We start from the raw sequence: 23,843 nt of genomic DNA on the forward strand, positions 1-23,843 counted from the left end.
TTAATATTTTGTATTCACTTATTTTTTTTAAACATGGGGAACCAGTAAGACACACTTCGCGGCCGCCTCGCTCCCCGCCGGCCCCCGCGCCGCTCCCGGCGCAGCCCCGCGGCCGCCCCGCCGCCCGGGCGGTACCGGGGCCAGGGCCGGTGCCAGGGCCGGTTCCGGGGCCGGTGCCGGTGCCAGGCCCCGCCGCCCGCCGCGGCTCCCCGGGCGCTGCCCCGGAAGACGATCGCGCCGCGCTCCGGAAGCGGAGCCGGGCAGGGTCCGGCCCAGAGCGCGGCCCTGTCGCTGCCGCGGTCGGAGGCGCAGTCGTGCCCCGGCCCGACGCGGGGCCGCCGTCTCGCCCGTCACAGGCGGCCCGGCCCGGCGGCCAGCGCGGGGCTCATGGCCCAGGTGGGTGCTGGTCCTCGCCCCCTCCCCCGGCTCCTTCCCGCGGCGTGCCTGGCCGGCTCCGCTGCCGCCCCCTCCCAGTGGAACCCCCCGGGCCCCGGAGCAGCCCCTTGTGTGGCCTCCTCCCGCGGGAGCCGGGCTGGGACGCGCCCCGCGGTAGGACCTGCTCCTCCTTCCCCGTGGGTCCGGGCGCGGGAGCCCGGTGGCAGCTGGGCCCCCGCGGGCACGGGGGGCTCCGGCCCGGGGCTGTTTCTGGGCGGGGAAGGCCGGGCACGGAGGGGGATCGCTGCCTTGCTTTGGGGCTGGGGCGGGAGCGGCGGTGGACGAGCGGAGTGCGAGTTTAGAAACAAAAGACGAGGCGATAAATTTGTCCCTGCTGTGGCTATGTTGGAGGCAGGTCTGGCGCGGGGAGCGGTCCCGGCTTCCTGACCGCCTGCTCGTTGCTCGGCGTGTCTGATGGTTGTGTCTCATCTCGTGTCACCTGTCAAGCCCTCGCACCTTCCTCTAGGTCAGCTGCGTCCGTCACTTGCCTGCCAAGACAAGTGCGTTTGCTATTTCATATTGCTGAGCAAACCTGGGGGGCTTTCGAGGTGCGAGCCCTGAGATAATTGAGAGCGGGTTGGGACCCGTGGACAGAGCCTGCCAGGGGAAGGGAGTCCCCCAGGCTCTTGGAAGGGGTGCTGTGTGTATGAATGAAAGCGATACCGAGCTCATTTCCTCGACATTTTAAACTGCCCTTCCTGTGACTTATCGCTACACGTAAATTTAGCAAGGATAGATCTGAAGACACACAGACGTTAAAAGGTGTTTCAGTACTTATTTGGCTTGAGTGCTCGTCTGAACTTGAAATTTTTGAAGAAGATTGCATGTTTTTGCATCTTCCTGGTCACTGCATCTTGTTCAAAGTCATTGCATAAGATATGATAATCATGACTAGAAATCGCTAGAAATGTTGTTGGACTGTGATTTGAAAGTAATGCTGTTATTGCAATGAAGAAATAGTGTAGAAATCAAGACAGATTTTAGTAAGTGTTGAAAAAGTTGCCAACTGTTGTTTGATGTTAATATTTTTAACAAGCATTTTATTTGTGACTTTTAAATATTCCTGGATTTTTTTCTTAACTTTAAGGCCTAGTGACAAAATGATGTTTAGTGTAATGAGCAGAAAGAGTTCTCTGAATAAGTCTTTAAAAGTGTTAACATTAGCAATAATTCCATATCATGAACCTGTCATTTAATCTGTTCTGCTAATTCTACAGTATATTTGTATTTATAATTTTTAAAGATTTATTGCTCTGTTAAAATTGGCTTGGTATTAAGATATCTGGGTTCAGATCCAATAAGCATTGTGGTTCTTTGTTTAAATCAGCAGAACTGCCAGGGAAGTTCATTGTCTGTTTTCCTTGGTTAGCAAGTGCATTTGAACAGCGCATCTGTCTATGCCGGCTTGAAAGGAAACCTGTATCAGTATAAACCACCAGTTTAGGTCCAAGCTAAAGAGAATGAAATTAAGAACCTTATGCCTTGACTAGAGTCCCTGAGTTTATTTACTTCCATGTCAAGAATTCCTTGAAAATGCTTGTTGAAACAGTGTGCCAGCAGTTGTATGAATTTATGGTTAAATAGCTTTTCAGGATTTTGCTCACTTTCCAGTTCAGTGTTTTGTCTCAAGTATTGGTGGTGAATTGTAGTCAAAATAAACTGTTCTTCTCTAAAATTTTTATAGGCAGAGTACTTTGGAACACTTTTTCATCATACAAGAAATTTCTGTTAAAGGGAAGATCAGTTGTCTTAAAAAATGCTGCTGTAGGCAGGTGGTAGTCTGTGGAAGAATCTAACTTTATAAGAGAGTTTCATTAACTAGAAAAATACAATGTATGGCACTTGGGAAGACTGGTTTTCAGAAAAAAGCATCTGATTCTGCACTTCAGTTCTTGAACTATAGTGTCAATATGTCTTACCTTTTGAATTGATATGAATATATTTATTTTCTTTGTTAACTGGATGAATGTAAACATACATTTACTTTGCATGGAAATAGTTCTCTGCTAAATTTAACAATTCAGTTATAAATTCCATTGTTCATAAGTTAAAAAGATCGTGCTCTGTACTCCTACTTATGATACTTAGTTCAAAAGTTAGCTTGAAAGCTACATCCATGTTTATTAGATGTCTGATTATGACCTCATTGAAACTAATTTTGTTCATTCTGTGATCATTGGGACTTGTACTTTAAGCTAAACACCTTTTTGAATAATGGATGAAATTCAAGCCTGAGTAGAGATATTTGTTAGGTCTGTTGACTTTAATCACTAGAACCATCTAAACTCCTTGTATGTACTAAACTATGGTTAAGGTAATACTTAACATTGCTGCAATGGTTTTATTCCATGTATGTTCTTCTAATGCATGTATATGAGGTCATTTAATCAGTGATGTTTAAAACCATTACCTGGTAAAACTATCATTAAGTTAGAGAAACTAACGCAGTCTCTCTGTTTTATTGAATATGAAGGGTGGAAGTGGTTGATGTAGTGAACTGGCCTCACTTCTTGCTTCTTGTGCCCAAGTAGACTATGGCTGCTTAGGTTCCTACAAAGATTGGAATAAGGTTTAATCTTAGAAAAAAAATTATTAAAATAGTCACATTCAGCTGTGCAGGCAAGTTGAAATTTAAAATGTGGTGATGTCTGAGTGTTTCCACAGCATCCCAAGCTGATAGAAGTTGGACCTTCCACCTTCCCAGCATCCTTTCTCCTCTTCCTTCCTTGTGCTGGTAAGGATTGCCCTGGGAACTGGTTCAGGAACCTGTACTGGCTTAAAATTAGCAACTTTATTTTTTTTCTTGGTAGAATTAGTTTTCGGTTGACTGGCACCCTGAACCGACTCACCGGACAGTTGCCAGTGGCTGTGTGAGTGGAGGGCTGGGATCCCAGAGAGGAAGGGCAGGAGTGGCACACCATAGGCCTGGATCTGTGATGTTGGTGTTGCAGGACTCCAGCCTTCGACCTACTACTCCTGCTTTGCATTGGCATACAGCTGGCACAGACCAGCTCCACCATTGAAAAACATGGTCCTGTTTGCTTCCACCCTGCTCTGCTGCTTCCTCCTTTGTGCAGGCAAATACTTGTATGGCTGTGGTGAGCTGGGCTGAGGGTTGAGCTAACCTGGGGGAGGGGCAGGCAGGGAAGGGTTCGCTTTGAGCTGGATCAGTTTGCTGCACAAACATTTGTGCTGGCGCAGAGATGGGGATGGAAGCAAGCAGTAAGGGGAGCAGGGTGTGTCTGTTTCTTTCGGTGACAGTGACACATTATGCCAGTTTAAAGTATATTTGATACTGGCCTAATTCTGTGAAGTTAAGATAGTACAGCATTAAGAGTTTGAAGACATTGTTTGGTTATAGTTCATGGGAATATTTACATCTAAGACTCCCTAAACTAGGGTAGTGTGTGTCTGATTTCCTTCTGTGCTTTGAAGGAGTTTGGGGAAGAATCTGGCCTTTCTGTAGTAACTAATAAAAAAAAACCATGGTACCTATTGTTTCATAGAACTGGTGTTCATCAAATTACTGCACAAATGAATTTGTTCAGCATGTATACTGAATTTTTAAATTTAAAAGACTTAAATAAAGAAAGTTAGTGATCAGAGTGTCTACTACGAAAATGGCAACGTATTTTGCAGTAACAAGAAGATAAAGAAACAGAACAAATCTATGAAAATTATGAGGCTGATGAAAGATAAACATTCTAACTTCACACAGTTTCTGGGGAGGCAGTCTGTGACTTCAAGTAACAATAATGGTTAGTGGTTTGCACAGTCCGTCTTATTCAGCTTATCATGGAGGTTGTAGTTAACGTTTCAGAATATGGATAGGAATTGATTTTTATCTTTCTTTTTTCTTCCCTAATACCTGTGAGAATTGTAGATACAGTGTCCCCCATTCGTTTGTCTTTCCTTCTCTGCCATAGGTTACCATACGTAATAATCCGTTCTACCAGAGAAGCCATATGCAGTGTTACATGCTTTAGGCATAATCAGCCATTCAATGGCCAGTATTAGCTCAGCCTACCTTCACTGGTCAGTTACCTTGATTAATTTTTCCCAAAGTGGATTAGTGTGCTCTTACATGATTCACTCTGTTGCAAGTCTCTATGGGTGGTAGTCTTTCTTTGCTCAGTGGTGATGAGTAACTGGGCAGTAGCTACTTCTGGAAGAGATGACCTATCTGCAGCTCTTAAGTAATGTTTTCTGTAAAAATGTGATGGGTTTTATTTTTGTCTGCTGCTGCTTTTTTATCAAAACGATTTGAGGAGCTGTTGGCTGAAAACTACTGTCCAGAGATGTGTAATTTCATGTAAGGCATGCAGATGGTATTTAGTTTGTGTATAAGTTGTAGAACAGCAGTTGTAGTAGACTTTCAGTTTTCCCCTCCTAAACATCATCTTTTGCTGTTGGCCCTTCTGTGTAATCAGTGCTAGATGTGACGAATCTTTTAAAACTGGTGATAAACAGGTGTGTGGTGCTTTCTCATATAAGTATGTGTGCATACAAATGTCTGAGTATGTATGTCATGTATTCTCCAACTATAGTGCACTTTTCAGAGCTTCATCTTCACTGCATCTGGCAGGTTGGCAACAATCATAATGGTGAATTGAGTTCCCTCTTCCTGCAACCATGGGATTCTCCACAATTTCAGTTTTCCCCTCAAGCCTTAAATGACAACAGAAATAATTACCTCTTGGCTTAAATAAAAAGAACTAATAACTTATTTCTGATGTTTATACAATAAAAATTCATGATTATTGCATGCTTGGGTCTGACTATATGCATTCTTCTCTAATTAGTGAAAATGACATTGTGATTACTGACTGTTTCCTTCTCATGTCTTAGAGTACTTTAATTTCATGTTTTATTTTGTTCTTTTTCTAAAATGCTTTTACATCCATATGTGGGGTAGTGAGATGAGAAGGTCCTTGTCACAGGAGTGATATGTAATCTGTCACTGACTTCTCAGGCAGTCTAGGGTAATCCCTGAACTTTTTACTTGAATCTCAGTCAACAAGGTAGTACTAGTATCTGTGTTAGGCAGTGTGTTCCTCTCAGATACTGCAGGTGTAAAGTCATTGTGTTGCATGTCATTGCAATCATACCTGACTGTGCTGCATGGGCTTTATTTACTTCAGCTTCTAGAATCAGCCAGTTACTAGACCTGCTGTTTGTTCTGACAGAACTGGGGTTTTTGTGTTTGTTTTGTTTTTATTTTGTTGTTGTTTGTTTTTGTTTCTTTTTTTAAACAGATGTTTAGGTTCTGCTTTGGCTGTATAGAAACACCTCTGCGTTGGTACATTTTTGGACCAGGATTTAAAAAAAATACCCTAAATGTAGGTTTTAAGCTTATCTGCTTTCTTTCCTTTATTTATGATAAACATGTATCTTATGGAAAGGATGCTCAAATATATCTTGCTGTTCAACTTTTTCTTGTACACGTGTTTCTTACTTTTCCATTGAGAAAAGTCTAATTCACAAAAGCCGTATTAATTGTCTGTGCTTGTAGCAAATGTAAAATACTATCGGGCAGTTGGCATAACTGAGATGGTGATAGCCTGTTATGTTAGTATGTGTGCCCAAGTCAGGATAGACTGGAGCCCCATGTTGTCAGTCTGAAGAAATTACTCTTTTCCTTGGCTTTTCTTCATAGTGATTTTGGTCCTGGCAGGGTTGAGATGCTGCTTCTGTCATTCACACAGAGTGATGGTTTCTGTAAACCCCTGATCTGTACTGGGTGCTGCTGACTCAATGGTGAAAAGTTGCTTTAATTTCCTGCCTTTCCAAGGGTAAAATAAACACTCCATCCCATATACCCGTATTCCTGTGTTTCTAATGCAAGATACAGATCTTTGATCTCTCATGAGAGAGATCAGTTTAAAATAGTGTTGATATTTTCACTGTTCTGTCACTGCTGTTAAAGAAGTTAAATTATAGTAATTCTTATCTGCTGGGATTGCCCACCTTGACACAGATGAAGCATTTGTCTTCCACAAAGATTTTCTGAAATGCTTTGCACAGGGATATTATCTTCCTATGTGATAGTATGACACTTGGCACCATATGCAGATGGGGGCATTTCATTCTTACTATTACTTATTGGGCAAATATGATTGTAATAACACTACTGGTTGAGAATCATAAAATATGATTTGAAAGAGACTCAACTGTGTGGACATTGGAAAGATATTCATCATCACAACACTAGATGAATTTCTGAGATGAAATGTCTTTTTTTCATTACTTGCAAGATGTTTGACAGGGTGGAGAGTTGACTGGATTTGCCATGCTTTAGGACAGTGAGACATTTTTCCCTAATGGAGATTTTGAAGCAGTTGCTTTAAAAAGGGAACTCTCACTTTTCCTGTTTTTCTCCAGCAGAAATGCAAACTATAGTTTATATTTAAACTTGAAGTGAGAGATGAACGATCTAATGCTGTGTTCGATCTTGGTAGCAATGCTGAGCTCGTCTGAACTGACAGCAGTAGCTTTTTGCTTAGCAGCATTGCAGAGCAAAACTGAGTTGACTATGCAGCAGTTATCCTTCAGACATGGCTAAATTTTTCAGTCTATTTATGAGTATCAACAAACACTTTGTGCATACTTTTGCCATGCATTGAATGCTTCTATTTTCCTTTAATTTAGCTTAAAACTAGTAATGGAATTCCTGAGGTTTTGAAAGGAATAGCTCTTGGCAAGCATAGGGTTTTGAAACCAAAGGCAAATTAAGATACCAGGCAAACCCAGGGAGGGCTACTTCTTCAGGGCAGTATGCTAAGATTCTTCTGACATCTTAGCAATTTTTTTTTTTAATCTCTTTGAATCCCTCCTTTAAAGCACAGTTGTTGTTGTTTTTCTTTTAAGAAAATCTTAGTGAAACACAAGAGGACTTTTTTTCCCCCTTGATGTCACTCAACAAGTTTAGCCTTTTTTTGGGAACCATTACAGGTAGAGGATATTAGACTACTTTCTTTCTAGATTTCTGTATTTTTCAGTAACTTCACACTGACTGCAGCATGTAGCTAGAACACAAATTTTAGTTTAAATAAACTTGCTTTTAAATCACCACAAAAATTGAAAGTAGTTGCTGTTGTGCATCTGTCAGGTGGTACAACAATGCAATTAAAAAATTAAATTTAAATTTTTCAAGTGCAGTTGGACTTTTTATAAAATGTGTAACTAAGCTGCTTTAGGCTTGTGGGAATGAGAGGACATGATGTAGGGAAACTTGCCTGCCTGTCACAGCCTTGACCCTCTCCTGCCTTTGTGGTGCTATTTGCTGCAAGCATCTTCCCACTTTTGCACCCTCTTCCCACTAATCCCAAAGTGTGCAACGTTCATAGAAATTTCTGCATCCCCAGTATTTAGGGTTGCTGTAAACTTTGTAGAATTTTACGGCTCTTTGTGTGTTTTCATTCAGTCCTGCATTTCCTTTAAGTGTTTTTTATCATCATAAACATTTTGAATGTTTCAGAGCTCTTTATCTTCTTTCTCGAACTTAACTAATTTGCCTGCTATTTGCAATGCTGCTAACAGTGTAATAATCCTCCCTCACCCAGGGTGGGCACTTGCTTGGGAATTGCCCTTTCTTTTTATTCTTCTCCTTGAGTCCACAGTCATGTTTTATTCATATACTCCTTCCTTGTCCAAATAACATTTTCAAGACCACATTTTCTTTTTCTGTCTTTGCAAATGAAGTTTCTGTATCTGCCATCTGGAGTACTTCAAGTACCTTCTCCCTCTGCTGATATTTCTCTCTCTGCAATCTGTTCAAAATACAGCTGCTACGATTTTTCAGTAGTGTGACTGCTACTTTCCTCATCAAGCTAAAACTGGCTTATTGTCTTTGAACTCAAAGACCCGCGTCTTGTATTTCTGCATCATAGTCTTTTGCCTTGCTACTTTTGGCACTTTAATCTTTTTTTTCTTATCCTCCCCCCTCCTCCACTCCATGTTTTTACTCCATGTCATATACTTGGATTTACAAAGCTTCCGAGATGTTATATATATGTTAATACTATTACAAGAGAAAATTACTTCACCTCTGACCTTTCTTCTTGGGTATTAGAGCATCCTGTTGTCTCTTTGCTTATACAGATAAATAACATTTTAAACTATGTAAGCAGACAAGGATACATGCCTTTGGATCTTTTCTTATAGGTACTTGGGAAACGTATGTTACTGCATATCTTTTAAATTTAATTTATTTGCCCAGTGATTTTACTTTGGAGTAAAGTGCAGCGGTGGCACACTTTAAAATCTGTGTTGAATACAATGTCATATTTTGTGGACATTCAGTATCATGTGTGATTTCAGTTAGTTTTCTACACTTGGCAGGTTTCTATGGTGAGCAGATATGATCTGCAGCTTTTATTGAAAAAATATAAGAATGAAATTAAACTGGCAAAGTAATATTAAGTGCTATGTCATATACTTATTGCAGAACTAATGCTAATATTAACAGTAATAATTTTTTTGTTGTTGTTAATAAAGAAAGCCAAGTCACTCTTAAATATTTTTCCATGTTTCATGAAGCTTTGGTTGCAAGGTTTCTGTGGCTTGTGTTTTGCATTTTGTTTGTAATTTTTTTGGTGGTTTATTTTGGAAAAAGGTTCTGTGGCTACTTGTAATTTGAGATTTTTGGCTGGTATGAAAAAGCAAACTAGTTATAATAGATAAAATAATAAATTTTAATGTATAGCATGCTGTGTGTGTCTTAGAAATGTTTTAAGATAATATAGTTAAAACATTATAAATCGCTTCTGTGTCATGGCAGCAGCCTTATGTTTTCTTCTCTTAAAATCTGCTGAGTAGCCTTTCATAGCTTGAAATTTAGAATGCAGTGTATGTGTTGCTCATCAGTTTATATTGCCATAAATGTAAAAGGACCAGAGTAGTGATGGCTAGAGTGTTAATTCTGTCAGCTACACCAATATTAGTACTAAAGTAAGCTGGATGTTTCCTGTCAGACTATACTGTATTTGTGCAGCTAGACCGGACAAGTCTTAAATTCTTAAATAGTTGTTTGCTACTTTAAGGCTACAAAAAGCATTTAATTGGCAAATATTCAGATCGCAGTATGAATGTGAATGCTTGCCTTCTTATCTCTCTGATAGGTATCTCTTCATTTGCTGTGCAAGTTTTAGGTGATGGTATTTAGTTCCTGAAAGAGCTTCCTCTGCGCCTGCAGAAGCTAATATTAAATCTAGTCCAATAAATTGTTTTCTAAGCTTGAGCTTTGTGGTATTTATTTATTATATTAACAATATTGTTGTCCCTATAGTTAGAGAAATTCTGAGTAATACATGCCAATTGGTCAGTTCTTCTACTTCATTCCTAAAAATTGCTGGACTAGAAAATAATGTGTTGAGGAAATTAAAAAGGGAAGGTGCTACATAGACCTCAGATGAACTATTTTATTTTTTATGTTTTCTTCACTCTTCCTTTTTTTTTTTTTTTTTTTTTAAGTAGAGAGGTGAACCTTTCTTGTGCACTACTTATATTCTCCGTCCCTAAGTTCCAGAACTTTTTCTTATAAGAGGTTGGGAGAGCATTTCCAGCTTGTCCTGTGGCTCTGTAGTTCTAGAGCAATGTGTGTTTTGTCTCAGAGGTACAACATATACCAGAAACTTAGATAAGCTTCTAGTTTCTGTAGGACTCTTTGGGTTTAAGTATACATTATGACTCTTATTTTAAAATACTTATGGCCACTTAGGGTCTTGAAATATTTCTACTAGTAAAGTGCAACGAAGTGCTCTTCAAAATGTAAAGTTCCAAGTTATTTATCTTGGATTTTCTTTGCCTACAGTGTTATGTTGATCATCTGACCTTCACAAATGTGTTTTCTTTTATAATGATTTTAGTCCCAAAGTGTCAGTACATTTGCTTAATAAATATTTATTTCTTTCTGCTTAGAGTTCATTATTCTGTTAAGTCCGTATTCACTAGTGTTGTAGAGCACAACTTCATGTATGTCTGCTGAATTTAAATTTACTTCTCTTAAAGAGTTTGTATTTTTATGTCAGCTGTAATGTAGAATTCTACTTGTTAAATGGATGTAACTTACTAATTGTAAATAGTATGGTTTTAAAACAGTTTCATATCAAAGTGAAAAGCAGTTTAACACTATCACTAGTATCACGTTAAAACTACCTCTCTGAAGGTTTGATTGTGTCATTAACTATCAGTTTAGCATTACTGGTTATAAGCTCTCCATAGGAAGGATGTTTTTGTGAAGTTGGAGGATGATGTCTGAAGAGAAGAAACATGTTAAACTGAGGCCTTCAGGACAGACTGAAGTACTTAATGATAAGTGGTGTACTTTGGGGAAAGCTCTAAGTAACGATTAGAAGTTGACTAGCAGGAGATACTTTATGCTGATAAGTAGAGCCAGAATCAGTTGTTATGTGACATGCCAGACTGCTCTTGCAGTGATGACTGAAAGCAGTGATCCTGTTCCATTGGTGCTGACTTCTAAAGCGAGCAGTGCTGTGAGGAGAGTGCGCTGGATTCTTAGCAGTAGTGTCCTATCATACTGTATTACTGAGCTTGTAAAATAGTTACACTTCAGGTTTATTCTGTATGAAATATTATTATTGAGTGTGCTAGGGAAATGCACCTTCTATAATTTTGGCTTCAAACCAAACAAGGATGTATCACAGAAGAATGCTTCTGATAATGGAATAATAAAGTCTAGCAGTGGTGAACAGTAGAAGTGGTTTTTTACGTAGTTCTTCTAACAGTAAGTATTGTGATCTGACAGTGATTTCTGAGAGATCTTGGTTTACATTCATTACAAAGGCTTTCTATGAATTAATTCCAATACCAGACTATTTCAACGAGGTCACATAATTGATTACCTTTCAGTGTGAATCAACTGTTTTGAAGTGGGTAGTTATAGGAAACTTTAACTACCTAGCAGCAGGTAAAAAGAACCTAAAACTAGAAAGAATAAGGGACTGTTGTCTTTGAAATACAAGGCTAGAATTGTGAATAAAATGCAACTAAAAATGTTACCAAAAATGGTAACCAAAAATGTTTGATGTTAAATTTTATTTGTTAAAAGCTATTTGCCGAGCTACTGATAGGCTAATCCTAATAACAGATTTTATTTAAACATTTTTGGGCTTCAAATCTATATTAGTGAATATATTACTCTTATGTTAGTGGTGAAAGTACAACCATTGTTAAATGGAAATTTGGCAAAAATCTCAGAAATCTAGAAGCTGGATATCCTTTATTCTTTGCTAAATATTGTATAATTTGGGACCAGAGACTTTTTTTTTTTTTTTTTTTTTTAATATTTTAATACAAACACTTTATTTCCAAGGCTTGAAAGCTTTGTGCTGGTGCAGATGCACAGGGAGTAGATCATCCCCCCTTTCTCTAACTGGATTTTTAATTTATTTGAATAGCACAGTTCTGTCCAGCAGCTGTACACTTGGGTGAAGTGTTAACAGCTAAACCGGATATCGGTAGGTTTGGGATTTTAAGTCAGAAGTTATGGTAGCATATTTTAGGGCAGGTAGTGCACTTTTTTCTGTAGTTAGTTTTGCAGTCCTTTTGCACATGCATGATTAAACTATTTGTAAATGGGTGTAGAGTATGGCCTTATGGTAATTTTTGTTTGTTTGCTTTAAGAGGCCATTAAGGTGTAAACTGCAGCAGTTTAGCAGCTGATTCTTGAGTGGCTCAGTGTTTGTCTCCTGAAAAAGGTGGGGATTTTGGTGGGGGGTTGGCACCTAGTGAGTACAGTGAATTTATCGGCTGGCTTCTTGGTGATGGTGGTTGCTACTTCCCAGAAATTCATTTTATTTCCAAGAAAACGAAATGCTTCTCTATGAAGTGTGTGCATTTACAGGCACACATTAGACCTGTGTCTAATATAATGAATTGTGCTAGTGGGTTTTGTGGTGCATTTCAGCTTTTCGTATGGATTTTAAGCATTATTTATAAATTATTTTAGTGCTTTTTTTAACTAACAAAGCTACTAGATGTGCTTCAGCTAAGGTCATATTTCACAATTGATGGCATAAATCTATAGCAGTGACTTGGCAGAGATTTTAAACACTTAAAAATGTAATGAGACTTCTGAAAAGTGTCCACTTTTCCCTTTTTCCCTAGGGAAACTCTCAATCGAGTCATGTATAGTACCACACAAGTAGCAGACTGAGTTCGTAGAATCCTATGATTGCTTCTTGTTCCTTAGGCTATCTGATGAGCATCAAGGAAGCCTAGATATGCTCTTGCTTCAATACTTAGTAAGTTACAAAAGGCTAAAATTAAAATAACCATACGAATTTGTTCTATCCAGTTTGGTTGCAGTTCAGTGAATATAACAGACAAAGTGTATTGCCTCAGCAGTCAAGAATTAATGCAATTTAGGTTGAATAATAGAAAAATTACACCACTGAGGTTAATTGATTCATGCTGCTGCTGTATGGGGCTGTTAGAAAGGGCAGAGTTAACATGCTCATGGTCCTGTTTGAAGGTGTATTAGGGCTGCCTGCAAAAGTCACTGCTGCAGTAGGAGAATTTGTATCAGCCTGCAGCACTAGGCAGGTTTCAGAATTTGACAGCAGCCCTTGCATCATACTACAGGCTTTTACTAGCAGGCACAGCAGAAGCAAAGTATGAATATAATCTTCTTGTGGTTCTATCATGTATTATTTAAAGGCTTTCTAATTGCTTCTTTTTTCTTCACTACATTTTGCTTCCCTCTCACTTGAGACATTACACGTGTATATAGGATGATTGAAATAATGTAAATTAAAAGTCCTCCTTCTTAAATAGTATCCACTTCGAACTAAACCAAACAGTTTTCTCCTGCTGTAGTTTAGGGAGTAATGTACAGAAATCAAGCTGCATATTCAGATAGTTGACATAAATGGGTTGGAATTTATGAAGAAGTGTAGGGATGTTAGTTTACTAATATTGAAAATGTTCAGAGTCAAGTAATTTACTTGGAGTTATACAGTAGTATCAAAGCACATATGTTTACAAACACAGTAATAATTAGCTTCTTTTAATGATCAGCTATTAGAGAGAACACATCCAATTCAAATGTAGAAGTGGACTTGTGAAAACTTGCAGCATTTCGCATAGGTGAGCAGCCTAAAGGTTGGTGGGTTAAAGCAGAAGTTGTAGGAGCTGGGCAAGATAAGGTAAGGCAGTGAATCAGCACAGGGAATTGATGTGGGAACTGATAAAGAAAGGGGACATGAAATCAGTTAGGAAGAAGCTTGATTTTGGGGAATTTTGTGTGCTTGCTTTAATTTATCCTAATCCCGCCTATTACATATAGAATTTGAATTACGATGTTTTACTGTCTTAGCATTAGCTAATTATCATGTTTCTTAGTTCTAAATTGTTTTCAAAATACCTGCAATATTTTTAGTCAGGGATAAGAGGCTTCTGTGCTTTTGGGTGTCTTCCAGTGTATACAAAAGGGTTGCCCTAAGTGGATAGTGTATCTGGGATTAAAGTACACTGTGAGTAGCATAATGATTATTTCACACTGTTTTTGTAACTGCATCTAAACTTCCATCAGTTCTTTTCTATTTCTGTTCTAGAAAATAATGCAACTTTTGCAGACTTTATTGTTGGGTTGCAGTTTCTGTAACATACTGTTGTTGACTGGTTTCATTATTGATGATAATATGTTGCTCTGACAGAAATTTGTGTTTTGTTTACTTGTACAGTGTTAGACACACCATTTTAATTTGCTTTAGAATTTTTATATTAACTTTAAAGTACAGAGAGAAAGAATGGGAATCATGGTTTATCTTGGATATCCAAACTTGCTTTGGGACATTACTGCCAAAGGCAATTACTCTTAGTGATTATTATGTTTACGAAGTTGTTATATTTTCTCAAACCACAGTTCTTGTAAAAGGATAATTAAGTTAAAGCTTGGGCTATTCTTTGCAGATTCTGTGCCAGTGCCAAAATATTTTCAGACAATACATAGTTATCATTTCAAAGATATCCTTTTAACTTGCAAGTTAAAAGCTGAGTAGTGTAGTAAGTTTTTAAACTGGTATTCAGTAAACTAGGACAGTAGTAAGTGTAAGGAGAAAGCAAATCATTTATTTTGCACTGTCATTAGAAACCAGTTGTGAAATGTGAAGGCTTAAAGTTTATGTTCTTGCTCTGAATTATTTTTTCTCCTATTTATCTTTTGCAGATGGGAGGGCAAAAATCTTTCAATTTGTAGCTATGCTTGGTGAATACTTTAGTGAACAGGTTTAGCAAATGACAAACTTCCAAAGCTTTCATGCTGAGTGTTTATGCAAAGTATAACTTAAAACTTGGTATCCGTAGTTGACTTCTTGAGGAATTATGGGAATGACTTCCATCAGTCAGCTGAAATGGCTTAACTGTCAGGAGCTTAGTCTTAGCTTGTACACTTAAATGAGGTTTTGTGTTCTTATTTTAAACAAAATGCAAAATTAAGTTCACTTCTGTAAGAAAACAAAATCTGTACTGGCTAAATTGTCACCAATCCTGTTCTTAAATATTTAGGAATTTTTGAAGCTGTATTTGTGCAGAATTTTTGACACTTACACTGCAGTGTAAATGGAAGTTAGAAATAACACTGTTAGAAGTTGTAAAATACCAAGAATCTGCATGTATAAGTCTAGATTTAATAAGTCTTATCGATACCATTTTTGATGTTGCAACTGAAATACTGTACTTTTTATGTATAAAGCTTCCCAATTTTTAAGTAGATTTACACTTTGCACATAACTTCGCCTTTATATGAACTTAGCTTTGCATAATGTATGTTGAAAGAAAGCAGTTTCAGAGGCTACAGATGGATTTCTTTTCCCTTAGATTTTCTGTAGGATTCTGGAGAAGTGATACACAGGTAAATTCATTTTAGCAAATTCTGGTAGTATTGTCTTAGATTATAATGAAACTTTATTTTCATGACAACTTTAAGATGTTTGAAATGTGACCCGCTGTGAAAAAAGAAGGGTCTGATTTCTCCTTAGGCATCCTGGCCCAGCCTTCCTTTTGTTGGCACTGGTCACAGTGTGGTCATTTGATCTGCAAGAGCAGTGCAGTCGCTGGGATGGAAGCTTGTCTGGCTAATCAGAATATGGCCAGAGCAGGAAAGATGATGTCTTTGGTGCTGTCACCTTAGATCAGCTGAGGGGAACACCAAATAGCATTCTGAGAAAAAAAAAACCAACCCGGTTAACTTAAAATATTCCACCTCACAATGACTCTTAAATTTATAAAAGTAAAGCTTCACACTACTTGATAAACATACAACTGTTTTCTATACATGTGAGGAAATGATACACCCTTGTTATGAACTGACTTTGTATTGCTTCAGAAACATAGGCTTGGTTTTAAAAGAGATGATTTTTTTTATTACCTCTTACCTCTTATTATGTCAGTTCTAGTAGACTAATTGCAGTAGAGAAAATTACGACTTTTAAAAATAATTATTTTTGGCGTTTTTGGGGGCTTTGGTGTCAACATATAAAGAAGAACAAGTGGAGTAGGACATAGGTGTGTAAATATTAGTATTGAGTCATTTGGACTTCCCTGTGATTTCACAACAGTGGTAAAAAATTAGTTGTTTTTTTTCAGTCAAGCAGGCAGAGGTTGGCAGTGTAAAAATTTATGGAGCAGCCCAACTTAATCTTTAGTGAGAATTACACAACTGTTTGACTACCAATATTCACTGTTTGGACCTTTTTTTTTTTTTCTTTTAAAGTTGTACATCATCTTAAGTTACTCCCTATATGTAACTAAAGTCAAATGCTGTGGTTAAAGTACTTCTTATAGTGAAAATTATATTGAGTAGAATACAGCTGAATTTCTTCTGTTTATGGAATTTTTATGTCCTTCTTCCTACCTCCCATTAATTCCTGTATCACATGTACTTAAATATGGCTTCTGTGACACACTTACTGTCACGTGTTTGTTTGTTTGTTTGTTTGTTTTTTATGGAAGAGAATATTTAAAAGAAACTCAAAACTTCTAAAAGTTTAGCTTTAATCTTGAGTATAAGGTCAAAAGAGCTTTCACAGTTTCAACTGTTTGAAAGCTGTCTGGCTGTAATGGTCAAATCTTTGACAAAGAACGTTGCCCTTATTAACATGAACTTTTAGGAGTAGAAAAGGCACACATTTTCTTTTAATCTTTGTATTTCCTTTTCAGGTTAAATACTTCTTGGTACCTGCAAAGTAATTGAACTTTTGGGTACGTTCTGCCTAGATTAGTGTTATCCTTGAATGTGCAGAATATATTGAAAAGCAGAATTATTTGGGATTTCTCCTCACTTTTAAATTCAGAATGATTGAAAGATTACTACAAGAAACTTAAATTTTTAATGTTAACTTGTAACTTTTCTGAATGTGAGGGGTATTATTATACACAGCTGTTCATCACTTATTTTCTCTATTCTTCCCAGAAACATCCTATCTATCCTGGTTTCATGAAAACACTAAAAACTCCAGGTTTCTGGGGTTGCAGTGAATCAGTAGGAACCTTGTGGTGTTAATTAAATGTTATTAACAACATCTGGCTTTGCTATTTGTACTCCTTTTTTTTTCTGTATAGACTAAATAAGCAAGTCCACTTCAGTATTTTGAATTTGGAAGAATCCGTTTCTAGTAGTTGATGATGTGGCTTTTAAGAATGGCTTGGGAATAACTTTAAGGAATAACTTGGAAAACACATTTAAATTTTAATGGCATCTCTTAATGGTTTATATTGTGTATATATGTAAATTTTTATGGGAAAATGCAGGGTGTGGTATACATGGCTGTGCTATTGTTAATTTGGTTGTTTTTAAGTGGTGATTTGAGGGGACTGTCTCTTAACTCAGTATGAAATGATAGTTTTTCTCTTAGTTCTCACAGATCTGGTGCAACTTTTTGGGGATCCATCTTGAATTTTACAGGTGGGAGGATTTATCTGGCTAGCACAGGCAGCAATAGCAGTGGTGAGATGGAGGCACAGGCAGGCAGTTGGTGCCTTGGAAGTTTATAGAAAGCTCAAAGAGACTATTCCTTTTTATGAAGTGAAGACCAACAACCTTTTTCAGAGTTAGGAGAGCAAATACTGGATTTGTGTATGGTAAGACCACATGTACAGTCTGCCCTGCACTGGGTAACAGGAGGTTCTGGTGTGTAGTAAAGCTTTAGAAAAGAGAAACTGCATGCTCAGGGACTCTTCCTCTGTATCACCATGCTGATGAGTACAAATGATCACATCCTTCTGCTAGTTTATTGTGTAGTTTGGGTAAGGATTGAACTTTTTTACCTGGAATAATTCCGTGTATTTTGGGAGTAGGTAATTAATAGATATTTCAATACAAGTAATGACCAAAGTTTTTTTGAACCAGTTAAGTATACTTGCTGGTGTGTTTCCAAAACATGCCTATATCCAAAACTACAAGTTTGTTGGACCACTTGGGCAGATTGATGAGATAATTTTTGTGCATTTGGTCATCCTAAAGATTTACAGTGTAATCCATACTGATTAGTGATCAACTTCATTTGCCATGCAGTAAGTTTTTTGAAATGTTTGATGGGTACACGTTCTGTTCACTCGCCTTTTCTCTTTGCCATGTAGGCTTTGTATTATTAAGCCTTCAGATTGTAAGGAAAAGTTAGGCTTTGTGACAGAGTGCCTCTTTTACCTTAGCATGTATGAGCAAAACTCTAAAAACAGTTACAGAAAATATTCTAAGTACTTTATTAATATGTAATATTTAAAATGTTTAATATTTAGGACGTGATTGAGTCTCCTAAGTATGGACCTTTGGACATGCTAGTCGTATTATCTCTAAGAACACAGTTTCTGTAAGAAGAGTAAACTAATGGCACCGCATGTATTGAGAGTCTCTATTTCAAGGTGTTCCACCATTATGTTTTCTTCCCTTGTTTTGTGAACTATTGCAGAGAAAGTTTTTAAACATAAAAATAAAAAAGTAGATTTGTCAGCACTGTGCTGACTGTAAATAAGGTGTAGCTATAGATTCTTAGGAAGGTTTGTTTAAGCCAAGTTTACTGACAAACTGTACACTTTCCCCTTTAAAAGCCTGTGCCCATCAAATATGTGTTTGGTGCCTTTATAGTTTAGGGTTAGAAGGGTTATAAGCAGTACATCAGGTAATACTTCTGTAAGTGTAGAATCGCACATGAAACCCCCTCAAAACTTGTATGCAGATTAAGGATGAAGTACAAGGCACTTAAACTGTATTGTAAGCATAACAATGTTTTAACATAATTGAAATCAATCTGCTCATTGCCAGTTCTTGGATGGAGAATATTTTCATTGCATGGGAACAGACAAAAGCTGTGCCATGAAATGGGGAGGCCAGTTTACACTGGTGGAGGTGTTCCTGTCGAGGAACTGTGGCTGGACTTAAGAGTTTTTTGTCTATTACACTGTATGTAATGATCAGCTGCAATCACATCTCCTATGATAGCTGCAGTATAAATATTAGGGCAGCTATTACCAACTGTTTTTTAGAGTACTGTCTAAATGGGTAAAATAGGCATGCAGAACAAGAAAACTACAATATATAAGTGATTGTAGATTGACAGTAATGGTGGTAGCAAATTCCCAGATATGAGCTAGGAATGAGCTGAACAAAGAAAATGGAGAAAGAGGCAGATAACTGAGATGAGGTGTCGTGAGAGGAGAGGGTGCAAGGAATTGAGATGAGGACTGTAACAGAAAGAAAACCTCTCAACAACGTAGGTAAGACCATCAGTGAGCTGTACAGAGATTCTTTCCAGTGTCCTGGAAACAAAAGGTCTGGCCTTAGTTGCCTCTGGTCGTGCCACCTGGCTCCATCTGACGCTGTCTCCACTGGACAGAATAACTGGCAGTGTGGTGATTATTACTGATCACCCTACTGATTTACTAAACCCCTCTAAGTTGGTACAAAAGGGTCAGTTGTTATTTTCGGGGTGTTTGCCAGCAGAGGTGTATGTGGAGGTGAAATGCTATAGAAAAAACGAGAAAAAGTAACTGAGGTAGACAGAAAAGGAACAAACACTATGTTCAGTAATCATGTTTTATGGGTCAGTTGTCATATAAAATTGTTACCTGAACTGTTTGCTGCTGGAAAATCTCCTCTTAGGGAGTCCAGTGATATTTTCTCCTTTAGTGAATAGGTGAAAGTCATTAGAAAAGATACCAAAAAAAGTCATTAGAAAAGATCAAAAGTACCAGTTATATTAATGAAACCTAAAAGTTTACACTTCGAACTTTGTAGCTTTGCTACATAGCAAACATTGTCATTTTCCTATCCAAACATCCACATACTTTTAAAGTATTGATGTTCATTGGTTTTATTTCCATGGTTCCGTTTTTTAAGATCCTCAGTAATCACTTCCATAATTTATGTCAATCTAGTATGTCACATGGTGTTATGCTAGAATTTAGTTCTTGCCAGGAATATATTTCAGCATGAAGTTCAAATGTAGTTTTTATTCTGAAGCTGCTTTTGAAAGTCGCTAAATATCGGAGAAAGGGTTGTTTTGTTTTTTTTTTGGTTGGTTGGATTTTTTTTAATGCCAGTGTTTATTCTTTATTATAAGTTGCTTAAGACTAGCATGCTTGAACCTATCTTGACTCCTTTGTGTTCTGATAAGACACCACATCTCACCCATTTATTGCAAGCTGTTAACTTTCCACCTAATTATGTATTCCAGAAAGTTTTTTAACCTTGATCTTGGAGCTCTTCAAGACATCAAAGCTCCACCAGTTTTCTTGTCATCTTATTGCAGACATTAATTACCATGTATTTATTCTGTGTTTAATTATTTGGTAATTTTTATAATTATTGGGTTTAAAAGATTTTTTCATTTTCAAACATTCTATCAAGTTATCTCATCTTGAAGTGTAAACTTTTTTTTTCCCATGTAGCCAATAATTTTTGTGTGTAAATATTTATTAACTGTAATTTCTAATCCTAGAACTTGTTTAAGATAAAACAGCTCAGGAATCTGGTAATATCCCATATGTCTTATACACAAGAGAACACCTCAAAAATGACTGCATTTCTTCACACAATAAAATACATTGGTCTCAGGTGGCAGGGTGTTCCGCAGAAATTACTTTTAAATTACTATATTTTGTTATGATAACTACTAAAAGCCAGCCCTCTCTGTGGACAGTGGTAGTTCAGTGTCACTGGTTTAGACTTTTTGTGTATCATTCCTTGGACTTCCCTGGGCAGTTGAAATGTGCTATAGGGAGTGAGAAGATCCTGTAACTACTTCACAGGGGTTTGAATATTAACAGTGATAAGAAGCAATTTCCCTTATTGAAAAAAAATCTGATAAAATATATAGTTCACTGCAGAAATGCTAATAAGCTGGAGTAGAGAAATACAAGGGAAATCAGTACTTTATGTATGTTACTTCTTTGAGTTTGCACCTAGACAGTGCTTAGTAAGTCAGTTATCTGTTGGATTTGGTTTTTAGCTTGCATTCCTCTGTACTTGAAATCTAGTTTAAGATGTTGAGTCATGTATAAATACTACATATAAAATACAAATCCAGTTCTTAGAATTGAGCGAATTAGAATAGATTTTGTTTCCTTTCCACTCTTTTCTAAGTAAGTGCCAGCAAGCTTTATGGGCTTGTTATTTAAATGGGATTTGTACCAAGTCATATTACATTTCATGTTTTTAAACAAGTGGTGCTGGTTTGCTAGAGACTGCAGGGTTTTTACCCACAAAGGGCTATACCTTCAGCACTTGAGAATGACTGGGTTTTGTGTCCTTTTTGGGCAGACTTCTAATACTCTGATGCAGCAAATCGACTAATTGAACTATCTAAACTAAACTTATCTATCCTCTTCTAGATAATTGTTGTGTTGGACTGGTATCCATTTTGCTTGCTGTAACTGCTTTAAAATTAAGCTCCAAGTCCTGTGGATTGATCAGAACCATAAGTTTCTTTTAATTATTCTGTTAAAAAGAACCTGCCTAAATCTTTATTCTTCTTTATTCTGTCCTTTCTTTCAAGTTTTTTGACTTTTCATTGACAGTAAGATGTGACTGATTACTTAATAGGAACATGGAATAAGTAACTACAAAGATGTATCTGTAGGCATGGTTTCAAAGAACATTTCTTTGTGGTGCTGTCGGTGTAAACAGTGCCAGCCCCTGACTTGTATTTGAGTGTTCATGTGGTGAACCTTATCAGGAAGCTGGTCCAGGTTAAAAAATAGCTGAGCAAGGAAAACAATGATTATTTTTACCCAGAGCAAATATGAATTTTGAGTGACCTGCTGATGTTTGGAAGTGATGGGTAACTGAAAAAATATTTCTAGAAAGGAAAACCTGAGACAGATGGAATTCAGGTAGGTATGAGATTTTATTTCTCAGTTGCAATAAATAGTATTTTACATACATTTAGGTAGAGATGTATTAGCTGGCGGAGGAACGTAAGTCAGTTTATCCCCCTTGCAATTCTCCAGTGCCTTGAGCTGCTTGAACTGCATGGGAGAATAGGAGGGATGGAAAGATGAAATGAACCTTGGCATTGCAAGCTTCAGTTTGAGGATTGCTGGTTTAGGAGATGGTGGCTAACTTATGAATAGGGACACTTCATAAAGGAGACAACTCATCTGCTTTAGCCAATACTGCCTCAGAATCGACAACTCACATGGAGGTCTGCAGGGTTTTCAGAGCATCAGTATTCTGTTTGTTTTGGTTTCTTGTTTGCAAGGCCTTTTTGAAGTTTAATAATAAAAAAATTAACAGCAGAGCTACTGTTTGGACCTTATAAGCTAATGTGCTCTGCCAAGTGGTACCAGTTCACTATCCATTAAATAGCAGAGCTGGCATACAGTAACGAGAGTGTGATCGGTTTGAGTAGTGATTTGTGAAAGAGAGTATCATATAAATATGAAGAATTAATGTAGTGTACTCTACACATGCCGGTGCCCTGGCTTCAAATGTATATGTTTTTCACTGTGGAAGTTCATCAGGAAAAAAGCACAAACTGTGTAGCTGTGGAGGGTAAATTTTGGTGACTTCAGTTCCAAGTAAAGACAAGACCCTGTTGTGTAACTGATAGCATTTTTAGAGTGCTGTAAGTGCTGTTTTGATGTAGTCGTGGTTAGTAATGGTAGTAAAGTTTTGGCATCTTCGGCAGTTTCTAGAATTAATTCTTTATGAGAGAAAATGGGCATTCAATAAAGCCATCAGATGCTAACAAAATGGATGGGCAAGGGCAAGCTTGTTCATGCTAGCTATAAATCAAATCAGTTTGTTTTCCATATGCAAAAGTTAGAGCTTTAGTGTGGTATTTTAAACTACATCAACCTCTTTTTTATTATCTAGAAGTTACAGAAATTTGCAGCACAAAAGATTGAGTCATAAAATAATACAGAAACATATAGCCAGCATGAACTCATATGTAGAGATTACCACTGAATGCAGTTGTAGAGAAACAAAACATCTGTATGGAGCCTTTGAGGGCTATAGTGTTTCTGGTGATATTTGACACTCCACAGTGCTTGAAATTCCCCATGGCCAAGGAGAAGAGAAGGTGTGTGAGGTTTGTCTGAGGTTGAAACTTAAGGCTACTGTGCACTGGGAAAGTTCAGGGCACTTCTTTAGGCCTTTCATTTAGGAGGCTTTTTAAAAAAAAAAAAAGGGTTGTGTCACTCTTGCTTATTCAGTCTTCATAGGTACTTATGAATCCAAATCTTGGATATGACTGCTTTGTGAGAGCATGTAGTGCACACATTCTGGCATCATAGTTGTTGATTAGAAAACATGCATGTATTATGAAAATGAAAATCCAAAAAGGTTGATTTTTATCCTTAAATATCTGCCACTTACGACAATAGATAATTTCAATACAAGAAAGTGAATATGATTTTTCTGTGTAGTCGAATGAACCAATGCTTCTAAATGTCATGTGACACACAAAGTTGACAGTTTAATCTTAAAAACCTCCCACAGAAATTATTTTCTAAATGATACCTATTCAGACTTGTTAATAGAAGGAATCTTATGGAAGGACTTGTTGAAACAGAAGTGTATACATATATATACACACACACGTGTGCACACACATACTCCTAATGAATATATATATTTATTTATTCTCTCTGGTGAGGAAAGCTTCATTTTGTTGTAAACATCCTTTCTTCAAAATGGGCACCTTCACCGTACAAACAGTCTTTCAATCTAAATATATGGGACAGTAAAGTGTCTGAAGGTTAAGCTTCAGTAATGTCTTGGGAAGAGTTAAATTTTACAAAAAGAAGAAAAATTTTATTTTTTAAGAAAAAATAAATTTTATTCTTAAGAAAAGATTTTTATTTTTTTTCGCCTTTTCCCACCATCTCAAATGCTGTCATCCCGGGCCATACTCTTCCAGGAAATAGAGTTGGTAATAGAAATTCTG

The 23,843-nt window shown here is 37.4% G+C and overlaps 1 protein-coding gene across 1 annotated transcript in view; it reads left to right on the top strand.

Moving 5' to 3' along the window:
• Positions 1–275: 275 nt before the first annotated feature.
• The window catches only part of FRS2 (fibroblast growth factor receptor substrate 2), a 51,799-nt gene continuing 28,231 nt past the window's right edge, over positions 276–23,843 (top strand). Inside the window, exon 1 of the mRNA XM_014879743.2 lies at positions 276–396. The gene's annotated coding sequence lies outside the window, so the exon portion shown is untranslated. The remainder of the gene's footprint in view (positions 397–23,843) is intronic.

This window comes from Sturnus vulgaris, chromosome 5 (genome assembly GCF_052056855.1).
Source record: "Sturnus vulgaris isolate bStuVul1 chromosome 5, bStuVul1.hap1, whole genome shotgun sequence".
Lineage (NCBI taxonomy): Eukaryota > Metazoa > Chordata > Aves > Passeriformes > Sturnidae > Sturnus > Sturnus vulgaris.